We start from the raw sequence: 16,943 nt of genomic DNA on the forward strand, positions 1-16,943 counted from the left end.
TAAGGGAAGCATGAATAATGGCTTGGAGATGATAAACACCACATTGCATCTGGGAAATTACTAGTTTGCTGTTATTCAAGCATAAAATCTGAGTGGTTATGCCAGTATGAAGAATAGAGGACATTATCATGAACCAGATCATGAAGCGCCATATGCAGCTTTTGAACTTGCAAAATGGGAAATTAAAGAACACTTTAGTTTTGAATGACCTGAAGCCACAAACTGGAGTGTAATATTAGCACAAAGTACAGGCAAAGTGTGCTAATGAAACCTGTCTTTATCAGCCATTGTAAAGAGCCATTTAAATGAAAATGATGGAAACTCAGGTGCTTGCTCAGGGACCCTCCAGGGCAGTGAAAGAGACTTGGGGTCTAAATTGGGAGTCAAGTTACCCTCAACAGAAATGAGGACCTGGAGTAGGGAGAGCATTACCAGTTGTCAAAAAGAAAGTAAACTGCATGGCAATGATTATAGTCTTTTGAAATGTCAGACTTACGGTCCATGAAATTCAATAAAATTGTCGGTCACCACAGAGACTAAGACCCAAAGATGCATGACCCATTAGGCGTGTCCCACCAGGCTGCATCACACCCACTATGATGAGGTTGCCAGCACTCTCCTTACCAAAAGTGTCTCCCTCAGAACTGACTTTCCTCATCAGTGAAGTCTACTATGCTTAAACAGAAAGGTCCCGTTCCCCCAAATGTAAGGAATGGATCACCCCACAATGTCATAACAGCACCTTGAATCTCCTATACTCCTAAAGCAACAAAGAGAAAAACAGTGTCCACTTATTGCAGATAAGATAACTGATTCACAGACCAAATGAAAATTATGCAACCACACAACTGAAGGTCACAGAGCAAAATCAGTCATCTCCAGATTAGATCCCAGGCCTCTGACTCATTGCTTAAAATCCCTCATTATGTCACTTATCTAATGGCATGCTGTGGGTTAAGCTACAATTGCACTTTGCCAAAATCCTTCCCAAAAATCTTTAGCTTGACATTGATCTAGGATAACAGATGATGCCTGAATCATAAGGAGGATTTGGGACTTTTTTATCTCTTTTTGTGAAAACAAAGATCTGAAGGCTTTGTTAAGAAAACTGGTTATGAGCCAGTTTCTGCTCAAGCCTCTGGTAAATGTTCTGAGAATTCAGAGCTATAGAGTTAAAAGGAGTTGGTAGATTTCTAATGCAACACTACCCTCTTCAAAAGGTCTGTAATTCCTGTATTTTATAGTCTGATGTACACTGTGTTTCACAGCATTTCTGTTAGTCATTGAGCGCTCTGGCAGAGGTTAATTGACCAGGGAAGGCGTTTATCATTCCAGGCTTGTTGTCTGAGCGGAATGGTACCATCTGCGTGATTCTTTTCTGCATATTTGGACCTGCTAGGACTTAGAGATGCTTCTAATAGAATAAAGAAAGGTACAGAGTTTTGAGTAGGTCTTCCCCTTAACTTTCTACTAGAAATAGCTACTAATGCATAGCTAGCAATTATGATAGTTCCTTAGCTCTTAAAAAGAAATCTTTGACATTAGAAGTAAAAAATTAAAAGTTCTGCTATTCAACCAAGCCACATTTTAGTTCAAAATGTTGTATGAGCACATTATTGACTGTTTCGGTTCCTAATTTTAAATCAGTGAGGATGCCACTAAGAGAGGAAAATATTTCTAATTCTACATATGGGCTCTATGGTCAACACAACATGACAAAAAGGATTCTCAAATGACACTGTAATATGGAGCTTGGAACAGTTGTGTCTAAATATATTTTTTTAAAATAGAAGAGCCAATAAAATGTGAGTGTTGGAAGAAACATTGGGCATCACTTAGTCCAAATGCTTTTTTAGGAAAATAAACATTGAAGCCCAGAGAAATCTTTCATAGCTGTGGCGTAGGTCCAGGTTTTTCTACCTCCAGGCTCCACTAAAGAGTAGTCCTCAACTCAGCTTCTCCTCTTCCTGATGCCAACTTGTGCTTCACCAATGACCCATTGCAAAGTCCACTCATAAACCTCTAGTCTGAGCTAAAAATAATCTCTTCAACCTCTGCACTGCCAATTCCATATGCCTTTTTTTTTTCATTTTCTTGATGACTGTATCTTTTTACTTTGATGATCTTCATTTCTTTGTAAAGCTCCATTCATTCATTTGTTCAAAAAAGATTTATGGAGTACATACTGTATGCAGTATCCTCCCTCAGTTTTTCTACATGACACTAACCTGTTCCTTCTGACTGGCTCTGTTCCATGTGTTTTACAGGCACCACTTTTTCTTCCTACCACCTAAAAATTGGCATTTCTCAAGCCTTTTCTCAGTCTTACTTCTGTATACTTCTTCACTCATAACTTTCATTCAGTTCCAGTTTCAGCCAGCACCCTCTGTGACTGAATGACTAAGTGGCATCTCTAGCCCAGGTCACTTCAGAGCTTGGACCATCTTCCTCCAGTAAGTGTTCAACTGGAAAGCTCAGGTTCTCTTGAAACTAGCCCCTTCTGAAACTGATTCTGTACTCTTTCCCCAGCCTACTTCCTCTGAAGACTTTCCTATCTGAATACACAATGTGACCACATGCATTCAGCAAAGCCTTAATGCCAAGACACATGTTTAAGCCAGTCCTGTGATGCTTTGGGTTAAACTAACACCCCAATGTTAGCAATTATCCCCACACATCTGCTCCTTCTTTTCCACACATAATGCTTCTGCTTATGGCTCCAAGGCCTGACCTATTTCTTCTTCTTCCCTCTGGCTCAATTATTATTATAAAAATCTTTAAAAAAAGAAAAATTGAAATAATAACACAGTGTTCATGTGCATAACCACAAACTAGATTTAATAATTTATAACATATTTTATTTTTCTATGTGTATATCTGGATCTAGCTATAGGTATAAGGATACATAGAGGGATGAGTATGGGGTTAGATATACATATGAATATAGATAAAAATATAGACATAGATAAGATGTAGATATAGATACAGGTACAATACAGATATACACATACATATATTCTCTGAGAAATTTGAAAATAAGGAGTAGAGATCATGAAAATGTTTAGCATACATCACATATCTCTTAGGAATAAGAAATTTCTGGGCAAAGAACCTGAATAGACACTGCTGCGAAGAGGACATATAGATGGCCAACGGACCTATGAAAAGATGCTCAACATTACCAACCACCAGAGAAATACAAATTAAAACCATAATGAGGTATCACCTCACACATGTCAGGATGGCTATCACCAGTAAATCAACAAACAACATGTGCTGATAAGGATGTGGAGAAAAGGGAACCCTTGTTCACTGTTGGTGGGAATGCAGACTGGTGCAGCTACTGTGGAAAACAGTATGGAGGTTCCTCAAAAAATTAAAATGGAACTGCCTTATTACCCAGGAATCCCACATCTAGCTGTATAACCAAAGGAACCCAAAATACTAATTTGAAAGAATATATGTACCCCTATGTCCAAGGCAGTGTTATTACAATAACTCAAGATATGGAAGCAACCCAAGTGCTCAACAGACCAGTGGATAAAACAGTGGTACATATATATAATGGAATATTATAGTCATGAAAAGAAGGAAATGTTACCCTTTCCAACAGGCCAGATGGACCCTAGAGGGTCATACTAAGTCAAATAAGTCAGGCAGAGAAAGACAAATACCATATGATTTCATTCATATGTGTGCTGTAAAGAACCAAACACGCAAAGTGAAAACAGACTCATGGATACAGGGAACAGACAGATAGTTGCCAGAGGGGGAGGGGGAGGGTTGGGAGATAGGTGAAGACAATTTGGTAGCTACAAATTAGTCATGAAGATGAAAAGTACAGCATATAGAATACAGTCAATAATATTTTAACAACTATGTATGGTGGCAGGTGGGTACTTGAAATATCAGGGAGATCACTTTGCAATGTATTTGATTGCCTAACCACCTGTAACTAACACAAAATAATATTGAATGTAAACTAATTTTTTAAATGTTTTTAAAAACAAATGTAAAAATAAGGTGAAAAACAATAAGAACTTTTTCTTACATAACTACAATATTATTATCACAGCTGCAAGTTAACAATAATCCACAATATTATCTAAAAGACCAGTCCACATTCAAATATTCCCTCTGATTGCCCAATGACTTTTATAGCCATTTAAAAAATAATTATTCAATCACAGTTCACAAGCTATAGTTGTATTTAATTATTTTACTTTTTGGTCACCTTTTTATTTTACTCCCTTCTATAAATTTTTCACAATAGTTTTTTTTGTCTAAGAGAATGTCAACAAATTCAATTATTTCCTTGAAATGCCATTCATCTTCTACCCTTTCCCTATAACTGTAAAGGCTTGACCTGTTCCAATCACTTACTAATTGGCCCTCTTTATTTCATCTAATTTTCCCAGCCTTTTATATACCAAATAAATCTTTACTCTCCTCACTTTCAATTTCTCTTCTAAAGTTCTCCCTGTTCCCACCCCTCTGTTCCAACCCCTCCCAACCACCATTCCTCCTGCACCATAAAATCCAGGCCATCTGGTTTTCCTTTAAGACCTCCTCAAGATGGTCCTGACCCACACCTGCCCTTATCCCTAACTATTCCCCTATTTAAATCTTTGTTTCAGACACTCTGCTCCCTGGAGCAATCACACACTTCCCTATCTCTCTGCCTTCATTCTTTGCAGTTTCAGGAGCTCTCACCTGTTCCAGTCCTGCCTCCAAGGCTTAGATTAAATGAAGCTTTTCCTGACAACTCCAGTGCCCACAATTATTTTCTCCCTCTGAACTCATCCTCCATAATGTTCATGTGATATTATTCATTTGGCAATTAGTGATGCATTGCCTCCCAATAGTCATTTAATGTTTTCTCATAGATTAATCATCACTTGTACTATATAACTTATCATACTGATGTGTAACTTTGCCCATCCACCATATTTTAAATTTCATTAGTGTAGGTTTTAGGCAACTTGCCTAATTTCACCCAACAAAGGTGCTCAATGAATATTTGTTATCTGGCTCATTGATAGATCATGGGAAAAAATAACCAAATGAGAAATCCAAAGTTTAAAAGAGGTTTAACCTCTGTCAAATCATTTCTAACATTTAATAATTACATTGTATTTTCTTACTAACCAGTAATGAAACGAAACATAAAATGTCAGAAATGTACACTTCAGCCACTGGTGGTCTAAAGTAGCAGGAAAAAGCCAGACTTTAGAGTCTCTTTAAGTCACAGGTCTGCTCACACTAACTATATGCCTCTACACAAGCTATTTAAATACTTCCATCTCAGTTTTATTGTCTATACAATGGGAATAAGGACAACTTGGCCTCACTTTGTTGAGGAAAAATAAAATCCTAATGATACAAGTACATTAACTCAATCTCTAGCTTAAATGTTCTCAGTACTGCTCTGTTTATCTTACAGAGGAGAGGGACTTTCATGATCAAAGTAACTATATGAGTTTCAGAGGCAGAGTGACCTCGGGTGGTTCTGCCCAACCATGTACAGGCTTGGTAAACACATGCAATTCTGTATAAGATGTAGGCAACAATAACATTTACTGGAAGGTACTATGGAGTAAGACAATCCATGTGAAGTGCTTGACCTAATGCCATATACTATAGTAAGTGCTCAATAAAGGTTTCCTATTGTGTTGCTGTTCCTCAATACAAACCCTAAGCAAAGCGCTTTGTTCCAAAGTTGTTCTCAAAAGTAATAGACAAAAATTCCAGAGCTACTTTTTTCCTCATCCTCCCCCTCTGTTTCCACCCACCCTGTTGAGTGGCTACCTTCACAGATCACACGTCTTCCCTGTACCGGAGTACTTGGGCTACACTACAGCTCCTGGAGAGGCTTCTCCCTCACTGCCCATCCCAGTCCTACAGGTCTGCCTCCATCCTTGTCTCCTTCATAAAGACTGTCTTTTTTTCGGTCTTGGTGGCCTTGTCCTCTCTTGACCTTTCCAGTGACACTCACATTCTTTCCACAATAATGTCTTTTCTAACCAACCAAATTATACATTTTTTGAAAGCAGAGATGATATCCTCTTCCCTGGCCTACTTTGGTGTCTTCACAGTAACTATTTATTGAGTTAATTTTGGTTACTGTAACTGTCCGTGACAAAAGCACCTTCTAGAAACTCGTCGATTATGTGAAACTTTATACAGTGACAGCTTTTATTCATAGGTTATGAATCATCTTCTCAAAGGTAGAAGAAAAACACACTTAAGCCAGAAGAGATCAGATCAAATTGGAGCATTCATTTCTAAATCTCTCCTGTCTCCACAAGGCCTTTAATGTAACAAATCAGTGTTTCACAAACCATTTGTGAAAGTGTGCAGATGATTTTTTTTTGCTTTGACCGAATATATATTAGACTTCTTCAGACTTCATATGACAACAACCTAATCCAATTATTTTAAGGAAATGGGGAATTTATTGGTTCATATAATTCTAAAGTACAGAACTGGTTTTTGCTGTTTTGTTCAGCTTAATATCAAAAGATATCAGCAGTGCTCAGTGAATTTCTCAGCCCTCCTCAGCTCCAGTGCTAGCTTCAGGAGAAGTCAAGATGGAGGCAGGAGCTCCGGCTTGCATATCTTCTTGTTCAGCTCCAGAAAGGTAGCAATGTTCTCTCTCTCAAAAGTCACAGAGAAAGTCTGTAAGATGCAGCTAACTCTTGTTGACTCCTATGACTATCCTTGAGCCAATCACCATGACAAGAGGAGCCAGCTCACAGACCTGCTGAGGCCCTCCCCGCAGCCTGGGCCAGAGATGCGGTTAGTTGGCCTCCTGGAACCACACAGTCTGAGAGTGGGGAGGGGACGTTCCTCAGAAGGAAATGGATGCAGATGTCAGTGGGTAGGTGAATGCCCCCTGAGGAAACACTTCCAAGACTCACAGACTGTTATGCACATAGTAATCTTTCAATAAACTCATTCAGTGACTTAAGTAGGTCTCCCCTCTTCCATTATATGCAATGATTGTGCTTCCAAGTGTTTCTAATGTCTTGATATATAGAAAATAATAGTAGTCCTATGTCACAACAAGTGCTGGGAGAGTATCTCAACACAGCACGTGACAGCAGCATGTGGGTGGAGAAGCTCCACCCAGGAGGCAGCATGACGTGGTAGAAAGACCACCTAATCAAGTGAACGTTCAAGTTCTGCCTTGTTGATCTAGATTCACCACCCACTTGCTGTAAATACTTGAGGCAAGTTTCAGTTTCTCTGTACCTTAATTTTCTCATTGGTAAAATAGGGACACTAATAATAATGCAATAATAATAACACTCTCAGTATTGCTGAAGAAAAATCACATAAAATAAGGCCTATTGGTATACTTTGTAAACCTTAGTATGCTATACAAACGTGAGCCATTATTTCTATTTTATGGGACTCAGTTTCCCATTTGAAATATAATTTGGATGACAGGAGATCTCTAGATACTTTCTTACACTGAATTTATACCAGTACCTGAGCTTCACAGCTGAATGAATCCACAGGGACCAATGGGGTTTCTCAACATAAAGACAGCTAACACTACAGGTACATGTTGGTAGAGTCCGCCAGGATACACACTCATCGAAGCTTAAATTATTGATTCCATTACTTTAAAGAGCATTGAGCATCCTTTGCCTAAGCAAACATAAACAAAATAAAAGCAGGATTAACCTAAACCGTAAGTGTTCATAATGATAAGACGATTCTAAGAGTCATGCGCTAAGCAGGCATTATTAACAAATCTTAATAAGAGGATAGAAGCAAATTATAGAAGTTAAGTGAAGATAATAGAAGATTTAGAGAGGGTAATCTGAACAAGGCGATCAAACATGGACTGCTGACTAGATCAAGTGCCTAATTCCTTCCAAACAAAATCAATGCTCCCCCAAAATAAGCGTCATCTCAGAGCTATGTCATGAATACATAGCAAGTGCAGAAATGTTTGCACAGGCAGACGCAATCTTAAAAATCAAGCTTAATGAGTTCTCAACTTTCTTCTCAAAAAGAGAAAATAACGAACTGACGCCACAGGAATTTGTTGACATCCCCCCGTTAGTTCACACTAAACTTTTCTGCTTAAAAATAGCAAGACATAAAAGAAAGAGATGTGGATTTTATAATTTTCCTCTTCTACCAGATTCCCTCTGTGAAATATGCAGTGACAGAAGAGAAGGAACTGGGGTTCGGGTAAGTTTAATACGTCACACCCAATCAGATATCACTGGAATTCTGGGTAGTGTGTTTAGTGTAAACAGATACAGAAAAGTACATAGGAAGAACACAATCAGTTACTCTTATACAAATTCAACATATACAGATGTTGGCTTAAATATCTTGTACAATCTTAGGAGGTCCTCAAAATGAAAAAATGATTCAGTGGTTACACTTCTGGGAACATCCATACGTTAGCGAAAGGCTAAATCCTGCCTCCACAGTTCCAGTTTCTCTCCTAGTTTGCAAGTGAAATGTGAGTGTCACAGATCTCTCAGTATCTCAAAGTTTGTTCCATAACACATCTAATTTGGCTTCTTCTTGTCACTACAGGGACATAAAGAGCATGAAGGAAAAATGTACGTAAAAGTTGCTTTTTTATAGGAAGTTAATAAAATGTTTAATTATCTTTACATAGTCACTCATTAGCTGGACATCCAAGTCATTAATAGTGTGTTAATGTTCCCAAGGATGGATTCAACAGCTGTTTTGATGAAGCCAGCTCTGAGACTCAGTGCTATACAGCTCAGCAGTCTGAACACAGTGACTCAGTAACTTAGTTGAGTGAAATGAAATATCAAACCAAATGTCGTCATTCCTAACGGGCATATCACTGCCATAAAATATACCCCACAAGGCCCCCATCCCAATCGTAAAGGACAAACATGACTCACCACTCTACATTTTCAGTCAGTATTGTCACTGTCCAAGAAAAGACAAGACATGGAACGCCCACTGATTCCATAGGGGCAGAAAAACCTAGAACTGTCATAATTCTTAGGTAAATGACACTGTTATCCATTCAGTTACACAAGCCCCCAGTATAGGAGTTACCCATGATACCTCTCTTTTTTAACTCTCGTATCTACTCCAATGCCAAGTTCTGAGTTTTTACCTCATGTGCCTATAATAGAGCTTCTCAACCTCAGTACCAGTGATGATGGAGCTAAAATTCTTTGTTGTGGGCACGGTCCTGTGCATTGTTGATTATTTTGCAGCACCCCAGTCTCTACTCGCTAGATGCCTTTAGCGACTTCCTCCCCCTGCCCCCCACCATTTTAGATGACAAAAAATGCCTCCAGCCCTGGCTGGTGTAGCTCATTGGGTTGAGGCTGGCCTGTGAACCAAAGGGTCATGGGTTTGATTCCCAGTCAGGGCACATGGTTGTGTTGTGGTCCAGGTCCCAGTTGGGGAGGCATGAGAGGCGACCACACATTGATGTTTCTCTCCCTCTCTTTCTCCCTCCTTTCCCCTCTCTCTACAAATAAATAAGTAAAATCTTTTTTAAAAAAATGCCTCCAGATATTGCCAAATATCCCCTGGGAGGCAGAATGGCAGTTGAGAACCACTGGTCTCCAACCACCCATTCCTCTTCCGATTCATAGAAGTCGCTGGCTTACACTGCCACCATCTCTCAGCACAGATTCCTAACTGATCTACCCACGTCCATGTTGCCCTCTCCAATCTTATATGCACACACTAGTGAGAGTGGGGCTTTTTGTAACATAAGCTTGATCAGATCGCCCCACTCCCTGCTTAAAACGCTTTGGTAGCTTCCATTTGCTTTTAGAGAAAAATTCTTAGTAACTGCATGATCCAGTCTTTTCCTACCTTTTTAGACTATTACTCCACACTCTCTTGTGTTCAGTGTGTTCAACAGCACCTCTGTCTTTCCTTCAGCTCCCCTTAGTGGATATGCTTCCACCTGCCCCAGGGCCCTTCGCACATGCTTCTCCCACAGCCTCAAATGCTCTTACCTCTATGTCTCTTCATCTTTTATTATTCCCCAATTATTGAATGAGTGCCTAGTACCTTCCAGGCACCTTTCTGGGATCTGGGACTTCAGCAGTTACACATAAACCCCTGACCTCATGGAGTATGCAGTAAGTTGAGTAGAGATAGAGAATAGGAAAAGAAAGTAAATATATGAAGTGTGAGGTGGTGGTGGTAAAGGCAATGTAAGGGTGAGGTGGAGTGCTGATGGAGAGTTGCCATTTTGTATAGGGCCATGCAGAAAGTTCTCACTGAGAGAGAGGGAAGAGTGTCTGCGCAAAGAGATCAGCAAGATCAAAGATTCTGACTCAGAGTTTGCCTGAGTGTTCAGGAAACAGCAAGGAGGCCAGTGTGGCTGGAAGCAAGTATGTAAGAAGAAAGTAGAGGAAGAAGAGGAAGAAGGGGAAGTAGAGGAAGAAGGTAGCAGGAAACCAATCACATAGGGCTCGATAAACTGAGGTGAGGACATGAGATTTGCTCTGAATGAGATGGGAAGTCATGACCAGAGATCCAATATAATCTCACGTCTATTTTAATGGAGTCACTCTGGCTTCCATGTCAAGAATAAACTATAAGAGGGCAGTGGCAGAAATTGCGAGACTAGATAGCAGTCTACTGCATCATCTATTTAACTTTCATACTTTAATATCCCTGCTTTGTTTCCTCAGGCAAGTCTTCCCAACCTCCTAGATGCTCTTATAACCCATGTGTCTGTCATTTATGTAGCACCTGGCATACTTGAAATTTTATATTTATTTGTGTTGTCACCTGATTAATATCTGTCTTCTTCACTGGTCTATAAGTTACTTCAGGAAAGGGATCCAATCAGTTTTTCTTTTTCCAAAGCCTAGCAAAGTATAGAATACTGTTGGTGCACAATTAATCCCAGGGAAGGGGAGGGAGGGGAGGGGGAGGGGAGGGAGGGGAGGGAGGGAGGGGAGGGGAGGGAAAACAGAAAGAAAGGAAGGAAGAAACAGGGGAGAAAATATTGATAGAAGAGTTATTCTAACAATTCTAATATAATTGCTCCAAAATGATGCAATTGTGGGGCAGAGTAGAAATTTTTGCAAAGAATGTAAGAATCTTTAGGCCCTACCATCCAAGGGAAGTGTGGCCCACCAAAAGATAACAGCAAAAGCTAACATTTATTGAGAGATTACTAGGTCCCAGGCACTTTAGTTAAAGTATCTTGTTGAATCTTCTCAATAGCCTTAAGGGGTTGGCATTATTACATTTTTCAGATGAGTATATGTACTTAGAGAGGTTAGTTACATAGCCAGTAAACTGCAGAGCTGAGGGTTCTGGCCTTCCCATTCAGCACCATGCACACTGCTTCCTGCAGGGACAGTCAATAGCAATTTTATTAAAGATTTAGCTCCTGCAATCACATTCTTGAAAATCCATTGTGTCAAACAAATAGCAGGTTCAAATGCAGCTGAATCTCTGCTGCACATCCAGTGTGTACATTTCCCCCCAACAGAAACAATTCCAATCAGTGTCAAACAGTTTCATTTGAAATTTTAATGAGGCACAACAAGTGAAAAGGAGGAAGGAAAGAAAATGGAAAATCAGAGGCACTTAACGTTAGAATCTAAGAAATTATATTTGCTACAGTATTAAAGCACAAACAGAATCTTTAATCTCATTTAAAGGCTTTGGTTTGTTTAATATATTAACAACAAAAACAGTTTGATGTCACTTTGAGGCATAGAATAATTTTTATTTTAGGATGTTCAATAAAACAATGTTACAAATATGAATATCTCCTTTTGATAAATTTTTAGAGAGAAATCAGAGAAAAGTCAATTTTGGGCTATAATTTTGGAATTATCTCATCATAGCTATATAATGAAATATGAGGTTTCTAAAATATTTATGGAATTATTCATCATTTAAATATTTCTAGTGAATTTTATCTTTCCTGAGGAGCTTTTCTCTTAAAAGAGAGGGAGGGAGGGACAGACTTAGGGGGAAAGAAAGAGAGACATATATATGTCTATAGATACTATATATACATATATACATATATATGTATACGTATATATAGTAAACTGGCTCAACCTTTTGGAAGGCAATTAGGGAGCATATATCAAATTCTTATAATGTCATATTATAACCCAATAATACAACATCTAGGCATTTATCTTATGACAATATGGAAAAATTTAACTATAAGTATAGTTATCCTAGAATGGTTTATATTCACAACAACAAGAAGGATGTAATCCATCTAACAAGAGATAGTCAGTCAATACATTACGGCAATCCAGATAGTGAAACACTATGGAGCCATTAGAAATGATCTTGTAAAGCACAGCTGCCAACTTGGGACAATGTTTAACAGCATATTACTAAGTGAAAACAAATTAGTTTTAAAATAGTAAGCACAGTATATTTCCACCTTTAAAAGGGGATCTTTATATTCCAATAAAAATATAGATATTATGAACAGAAATAAGTTTGAGGAACAACTATCAAAATAATAGTTGTATATGGTATTGATACATATATATCATATGTGCATGTATGATATGTGTATATGTGTGTATGTGTGTGTATAGAATGTTTACAATTTTCCAGTGAAAACTAATTGGCCAAGCCCTGACTGGTGTGGCTCAGTGGGTTGGGCATCACCCTGCAAACTAAAAGGTTACTGGTTCGATTCCAGGTCAGGGCACATGCCTGGGTTGTGGGCCAGGTCCCCAGTGAGGGGTGTGCACGAGAAGACTGATGAATTTTTCTCTCATACATTGATGCTTCTCTCCCTCTCTTCCTACCCTTCCTTCCCCTGTCTCTACAAATAAATAAATAAACATTTTTTTAAAAGAGAAAACTAATTGACCAAGGTATGTTTCTTCCTAGAAAGAAACTAGCAATGTTAATTTTAAAAAATCAAACCTCTATAGGTCTTTTAAAAACTATGAAAAATAAAATATATACAACCTAAGTCAAAATTTAAAATATTTAATGAGCTATAATTAATAAAATAAAATATATCCAACAGTTTCTCCTAGTTATATATTAAACCATAGATAAATAATGAGTACTTACTCATTTTTACAAAGATATCTTACATTAGCCAGCCATTTTACCTAAATCTGCATTTTCCCTAGGCTTTTTAAAAAATTTTTTACCATTTTTCAGTTACAGTTGTCCCCATTTTTTCCCATTACTTTCCCCTGCCATGCCCAACCCCTACCCCCACATTCAATCCTTCCTCCCCCATTGTCCTTGTCCATGGGTCCTTTGTACCTGTACTTTGACTTGACCCTTCCCCTCCTTTCCCCTGTTACCCCATTCCCCCTCCCCTCTGGTCACTGTCAGTTTGTTCTTTATTTCTATTTCTCTGGTTCTGTTTTGCTAGCTTATTTGTCTTGTTGATTAGATTCCACTTATAGGTGAGATCATATGGTATTTGTCTTTCACTGCTTGGCTTATCTCACTTAGCACAGGCCTTTTAAGAATATTCAGAAGTTACATCAAGTGCTTTTCTATAATTAAAATATCCACTGTGTTCACAATCAGCTTGTAAAGAAATCAAAGAAAGAAATCAAGTTAAATCTGGCATGACTTCTTTTTGATGAACCCATGTTGCCTCTTAATTATTTTCCTCCAGATGTTTGCAAACTGAGTGAGCATGGAATGTACCCTTTGTTGAAATGTACCATAAAGGCCCTGGCCAGTAGACTGTATTCAAAAGCTCTTCAGTTACTGGGTTTGCCAGCATTTGAAATGAAGCTTATCTGGGTGGAGGGGAAATGTGCGCTTATTTTAAAACACAGGTATAATTATTAAAAGTATCTAAGTAAAAGTAATGAAGCTAATGATGAAAAAATGTTTCCGAATCCTATACACTAAGGAAGAGACAGGATCATGTACTCTGAATCACCCAAACAAATGGAAGGTCAAAGTGTCATGAAAAGGCAAATATATGGTTATGTAAATGTAGATACATTATGTATAGCTATACGTTGGCAACACATTGATCATCTTTATTATGGTTTATTCTGTTTATGAATACATAATCCCCAGGTGCACACTTGAGACCTAACTTCATGTAAGATAAACAAGGATTTGAAGCTGCACTTTTTTCAATGTGGTTATCTAATAGCAGCAAGAGCAGTGAGTGGACAAAACACTTGCCAAGACTGTTGACCTCTGTGTCTCTTTATCTACAAAACAAGGTTAATGATACCAGGCTGGGAAGAGGAGTAGATGAATGAGTGAGACATACTGTGAAGACAGAATGCTAGCAAAGTGAGTTGTCATTTAACATCAAAAAATCAGAAAATAAACAGAATACCTTAAATATTCACTTAGATCTGTAATAAGAAGTACTGTCATACTGCAGATCTGATTAGGTTCCTTTATAACCTAAGGGATATAAATGCCTATTAATCCATTCTTGGCAAAATTGGCCAAGTTGATACTTTTAGAGATCTAATGTGATAGCATGAGAATGCTTACGCAATTACAAGGTAAGTCAAATTTCTGTTTAGCATTCCTACTAGCCCTCAATCTCTTCTTCTGACAAATATTTTTGAGAAAATAGAGAAGCAAATGCTCACCAAAAATAATACCTTTATTGCAGCCTAATTTCCTGAGCTGGTTGATTAGATCACTATAAATATTCAAAAGGACAAAGAAAATAAAGAAATAAAGAAAGGGAAGAAAGGAGGGGGAGAGGAAAGGGAAGAGAAGGGGAAGGGAGGGAAGTACAGAGGAAGAGAGGGAGAAAGGAAGGAAGGTAGGTAGGAAGGAAGGGAGGAAAGAAGAAAGGAAGGAAGGATATAAATGGGAAAGAAAAAAGAAAGGAAAAAAGAAGGTAAAAAGGAGTAGAGATAAAAAAAAACTACAGTATTGAACATGCCTATAAAATAAACTTCACGTACTCACTCACCTTTTGATACTCTCGATTCCCAGGGAGTCAATTCTTCATATTCTTTATTAACTTGTAAACTTCAAGAAATTCACAACCTTGCAATGTTTACAAGTACATCTGGTTGATTCTAAAAGTACATTTCCTTCCAGAGTTACTTGTGTGCCAGGAACTTTCTGATACCACAAATTCACTGCCTAAAGTTCCACTGATGACACTATTTTAAATAATGCTCCGTGGCATTGTTACCGGAGATTTCATGGAACCAGTACAAACAGCCAAGCCCTGCTGAGAAGCAGAGGCTGAGGGGTTGGTCAGTGTACCAACACTCTTGCCATTACCTCACCACAAACCTGATTTAAATTCAGCAAAGTTATAAATTCCAACATACCAGATCACTTGGACTTATTGGAAAGGTATTTGTCAGATGTGCCACATGGATTTACTGTACAGAACATCCTCTTCATTTTCCTTTCACTTTTTTCGTACCATCCTTCCTTCCGCCAAGATTTTAGGATCCTCACAAGGTACACTGGGGGCTCAGAACCCTCCACTGTGCTTCCATCACCTGTGTGCTTTTAACGGTGATCCATAGTTCAAGCCATGCTCTCCCCTTTCCTCTGCCAAGATTCTTGTTTTCTACCCATTTCTCCAGAAGTTGGATCACTGGCTGATAATCTGTGTAGGATGACCATCCCTCCCATGTAACACATTTATTTTCTAAGATACTTTCTGAAGACACAATGGTTTCACTCAAAAGGATGTGGTGATAACTACATGCCATAGGGCTAGCTGTGAGAGAGAGATTTAGGATAAAAGGGACATCACAGGACCCATCAAATCATATCACGTACGTAGTTGCCTGGCCTTCAATTTAAAAAAGCCATAAACTATACTGGCTGTACTTGTATTAACACATCAAGTGTGACATGATCATAGGGATGAAGATATGAAAATAGTAATAAAATGAAAACAGAAGGGAGAATGTGGATAGGTGTATAAAATGGCATTGAACTGGAAATGCCTAGCTAATTCCACTTTCCTGTGTTATGGAGAGTTCTTGGATTACATATGGCTGTATGTAATATGTCAAGCTACATTTTGGTTTGCAGAAAGGCACTCAGCACTTTTTTAGAAAATTCTAAGGTGGGAAAATGAAGACAACTGCATTCGAACAATAAAAAATTGTTAAAAAATTAAAAAGAAAGTTCAAAGGGAAACAGTTGCCACCTCCCTTCATTGGAATTATCTCTAATGCTGACAGCCAAATGTGAAGTTGAAACCAAAATTGTCTTGGATTATAAAGTGCAGTTATTTTTTTAGCATTTTTCCAGTTAAAATCAAATGTTATGAATTCTTCAAAGCTATCACTCTAGCTGGCAAATAAATCAAAATTAAAGTTCAAAACTTTTACTGTGTCCAATAGCAATACCTCTAAATCAAAAACTTTAATAATGCACTACCTTCCTCACCAAGGGATTTGAAAAGCTGAATGGCAAAAATAATCATCCTCATTTATTTTAACTGTAAAAATGTTTTCCCTAGCAGAAAATAAGACAAAGTTAGTTCTTTCTTTGAACTGCAAAATAAGAAAGCTACCATCTCTGTCACATTGAAATTAATAGAAAAAAAGTGTTCTAAGATCTTGGCAAAAAAATACTAAAATCGTATCACGTTGAAATCATATATTTTTACATAAAATTATGAGACCACTGAAATACAGATACACAATAGATGGTAACACGGGTGACAAGGATTTTTCTTTGAAATATCAGTTCAAAGATAACTGTGAAAAAACACTCATGAACAATAACGTACTTTGTACCAAGAAATATGTTTGCCTTAAGCCCTTATGAGAGTATCTTAGGGTACTTCACAGTCTTAATCCCAATCTCTTCCTCTCATAAAATCTGTTTGTGTAACACCAGTTGCTTGTTATTTGAAGCAACTCATGAATTAGCTAAGGCTTGTGCTTCTTCTGTCTCTCTTCCATAAACAATCTCTAAGACTGTTTTCTGTTTTTTATATTCTCCATCAATGAAGAGTAGAGAAGGACTGG

General features: G+C 38.1%; 1 protein-coding gene across 1 annotated transcript in view; it reads right to left on the reverse strand.

The window, feature by feature from the left end:
• Positions 1–16,943, reverse strand: part of NXPH1 (neurexophilin 1) — a 286,479-nt gene that overhangs the window by 93,934 nt on the left and 175,602 nt on the right. The gene's annotated exons all lie outside the window — the stretch shown is intronic.

The sequence above is a fragment of the Phyllostomus hastatus genome, unplaced genomic scaffold, assembly GCF_019186645.2.
Source record: "Phyllostomus hastatus isolate PE091 unplaced genomic scaffold, TTU_PhHast_1.1 phas_scaffold_78, whole genome shotgun sequence".
Taxonomy (NCBI): domain Eukaryota; kingdom Metazoa; phylum Chordata; class Mammalia; order Chiroptera; family Phyllostomidae; genus Phyllostomus; species Phyllostomus hastatus.